Below are 3,901 nucleotides of genomic sequence, written 5' to 3'. Positions count from 1 at the left end.
TCTGTCCAGAAGAGCGCAGTCCTGGGAACAGCTAAGATACTGCGCAGGACCCTCAAGCTCCCAGGCCTCTGGTAGAGGACCCGAGCTTGAAGGATAAACCGCCCGCAGGGGCGTGCTGGGTGTTTTTTTATATATATATATATATATATATATATATATATATATATATATATATATATATATATCATCCCAGGGCACATTCACTAGAACCTGCGTCAGCCATAGTACGGAGTCCTTGCTGTTGGTGATGTCCTTAAGGTGAGTGTATTATATTTTATATTTATTTCATATTGTTATCCCGCAATTCGGCAGTTATTTATTCAGACCTATATTGTTACTATGTTCTAAAGGGTATCTGCTGACGTTTCAAATGTTGTATCCTCATGTTGTTACTACACGTTGTTTTGTTGTGCTAATATGTAGCCGTAAACTCATTTTTAACTGTAGGACGTGCGGCGGCCCCGCAGCACACTTTCAAAGTAGAGCAAGGCTGAAGGCTACTAATAAACGAGGTATGTTCAACATAAAACCTTAGTTCTCTGTGTCACGAAGGTGTCTCTCTTTTACCCTGGCCACATCACCATACTAGCTGGTGCAACTAATCTGGTCTGGACAATAATAACAGTTTTAGATGGAAAGCATCTTAAAATTGCCTTTTTTTTGCTGAACATCTCCTTTGAAAGTAGCATCATGTGAGTCACACTTGTTAAGGTAATACATGCTAAATGAGCCGTAGCTTTCAATGCATCACCGGATGATGATGATGATGCCTTGCAGTTACAGTAGCTCACTGCGGGTATCACGTTGCCAAGGGAACTAATAAAGCATACAGTGATCGGAATGATTTTGTATTGATGCAGGTTGTCATTGCTCATGCTGAACTACTTAAACTCCAAGTAGACGATCGCTCCATTCCTCATTACCATAGATAATATCTAAGTAATAAAACAATCATTATCAAATTCTGATTTGCCATAGATAAAGTGATTTTATAGGTAGGCTATCATGTAAAAATCTGCTACATAAAATTTATAACTGAGTGTAAAAATACTTATTTCATTTTCATGTGGTTTAGAGGTCTCGGCTGCGAGAATTCTTAACAGAGCGTAAAGCTGAAGAAGATGTGATCAAGAAACTTGAAGATGAGAATGTAAGCCACTGCAGCTGTTGCTGTGTGCGTGCGTGTGTGTCTGTGTGTTTGTTTTTGAACGGAGAGCCGCAATCCACAATTTGCTATGCACATTCTAAAAATATTTATTGAATTTCATATTTTTGTTTAATCAGTGACATTAATTAATGACGTGATATGTTTAAAGAGTAATTTTAAAAGTAATTTTTGTTCATCTTATGTTGGACAAATGTGTACCACATTACCAAAAGTATCTGTTATCAAAAGTAGATAGCAAAAAACAACTCTAAAATATGCAGTTGTATGTATTCATTGTTTTTTTTTAATATTGACAATTTTATTAATTTGTTATTTATATTTTTCAGATTGATGAAACTGTCATTCCCTTAATGACAGACAATGACCTGGCAAAGTACATCCCCAAAGTTGGCGATAGAGTCTCCACTGTGGCCTTCTGCTGACAAGCAACACTGTCACGGACGTCACCATCCAGGAAAGAATCTATACTCTCAAGGCTACGACATAGACTGACAGGAGCTGAGGGAATGCCTCCTAAAAAGAAATTGTCTCAGTGGGCAGAAAATACAAATGCAAAACGAACAGTGAGACGAATTGAGGTTGGCTGGATGGATTTTGATGAGGAGAAGGGTGGGTTCAAACAGGTGAAGTCTGTAAGTGGTGGTGGAACAAGGCATTTATCTGTAGATAAAAATGAAACAGTGTCAAATATCAAACTTATGGCTGAAAATCTGTTTTTTCCCAATGGCACCTCAAAAAAACCCAAAAGTCTTTCACACTATTCAACTCATATTGAGAGCTCACAGATGCATGTGGATGCTTCCAGTACAGTTGATGAGTTGTATAAGCAAAGTAAAGTCAAAATTCTGCGACTTTATCTGTGTACCAGAAAGAAAACACAACAGCATCCCCAAGACGTAGAGGCCGATCATGCAATAACCCAGCCCTCTGTGGTAGATCTCACTGGCAATGAACCTAATCAGGCCGCTGATGATCTGTTGGTGGAAAACATAAATTCAGAACCATCAAACTTTGTAATTAATGATGGAGCTTCCATAAGTGGATATTTGGAACTGAATGACACATTACCATGGGATGGTCTGCCAAATGTAGGTGAAAGTGAAGATTCTGATGCAGTTGTTATTATTAGTGGGGATAACATGGTGGATATTAGTGTGGTTGAACTAAACCCTGAAACACTGTTTACAGAAAAAGAGTCGGATCCACCTCATCACACATTGTCTCTCTCACCGGGGCTGACAGGAGAGGCCAATATTCCTGACCAAGCAACCCCTGAACCACGATCTTGTCCCGTAATACTGACTGTTAGAAGAGGTCATTGTCTTACTGATTTGATCAGTGCCTTTAAGGACTCAAACATTATTTCATCTGAGGTCAATATCAAAATGTTGTCACCAAATGGAGAGCTTGAACAGGGGGTGGTGTTTTGCGGGACTGCCTGACAGAATTTTGGATGGATTTCTTTTTTTTTATTATTTTCTTTTTTATTTTCTTTTTTTTTCATCAATGTGATATTTTTTCCTCAGATATTTTTATTAAAGTTTCTGCATCCATTTTTACAAAAGACAAATTGAACAATATGCCGTTTTCTTTTTGAAGAACATAAAACAATATGAAACATACACTCCCACCTCATAATTATAGGAGTACCAGTGGGTGTACAAAAAGAAAAAAGAAAGGGTCCAATCTAATAATACGAGTAGCAAACCCTGGAGTACAAGATAACAGTTCCTGAGTGTACAAGAGAGATGTGGAGAGTTTCAAAGCCCACACCCCCACACAGACACAGAAAAAACAAAACACACAAACCAAGAAAAACAAAAAAAACAAAAAAAAAACAAAACACAAACATAATGAGTGGTCAGCTTAGTTGTAGAGATTTCTATGACAGCTGCACATTGGGAGTTGAGGTGAAAGTCCCATTCACCCGGCATGACTTTCAGTGTGAAGAATGGCAGGCTATAGCTAGAGTGTTTGTTGTAGGGTGGAAACAAGCTGGTTACTTCCCAGTGAAGCTTGCAATACCCTTTCTGGAGGAGATATTGTACGGCTCGACAACCAGTAGTTTAAAAGATTCCTTTCTTTTGTACGTCTCACAAGAAGAGCGATCTGTTCTCCTGAAGGCTTTGGATGACTTCAATTCAGTGGATACAGATGAATTGCTGGAAGTACTTGATGCACATGAGTGCAAGCAGGTTCCTACCAAGGACACACTGCTCCCTGTTTTGGCACAGATAGGACACAAAGTACTTATTCAGGCCCCAATGTTTGTAATCAAGTGCTGGCGTCCCGTTGTGGGTTCTGTAGCTGGTTTACTCCCACCAGAAGGACTGCATCATTTCATAGCAGAAAAAAAACCGACTGTAAAAACAGTGAAGGAGCTTCTAATCTTTCCAGAGGAGATGACAGCTGCCCAGTCAACAGTTTCTCGTTACCCGAAAAGACACATTGGAGAAATTGATTTCAATTATCTTCAGCTTTTCCTGCGGTTCTGTACAGGATCCAATCTGTTGGATAAAGCCATATTAATTGAGTTCATAGAAACTACAGATTTCCTCCGCAGACCACAATCCCACACATGTGAATGTGTACTAAAGCTGCCCCTTGGTTATCACAGCTATCCAGACTTTCGCAGTGAATTTAACAGCATTCTCGCAAGCTCTATGTGGGTGATGGATGTGGTGTAGGTCAGTGTTACCCAACCTTGGTCCTCAAGGCACTCTGCCCTACACG

The 3,901-nt window shown here is 39.5% G+C and overlaps 1 long non-coding RNA gene across 1 annotated transcript; it reads left to right on the top strand.

Moving 5' to 3' along the window:
* Nucleotides 1-265: 265 nt before the first annotated feature.
* On the top strand, nucleotides 266-3,441 carry LOC308408932. Its single transcript, XR_013973875.1, has 3 exons — nucleotides 266-512; nucleotides 1,076-1,150; nucleotides 1,495-3,441. It is a non-coding gene; the product is annotated as an uncharacterized lncRNA (long non-coding RNA).
* Nucleotides 3,442-3,901: the final 460 nt, after the last annotated feature.

The sequence above is a fragment of the Rhamphochromis sp. 'chilingali' genome (genome assembly GCF_963969265.1).
Source record: "Rhamphochromis sp. 'chilingali' genome assembly, chromosome: 13".
NCBI lineage: Eukaryota > Metazoa > Chordata > Actinopteri > Cichliformes > Cichlidae > Rhamphochromis > Rhamphochromis sp. 'chilingali'.
This window is presented reverse-complemented; position numbering and strand designations above follow the sequence as displayed.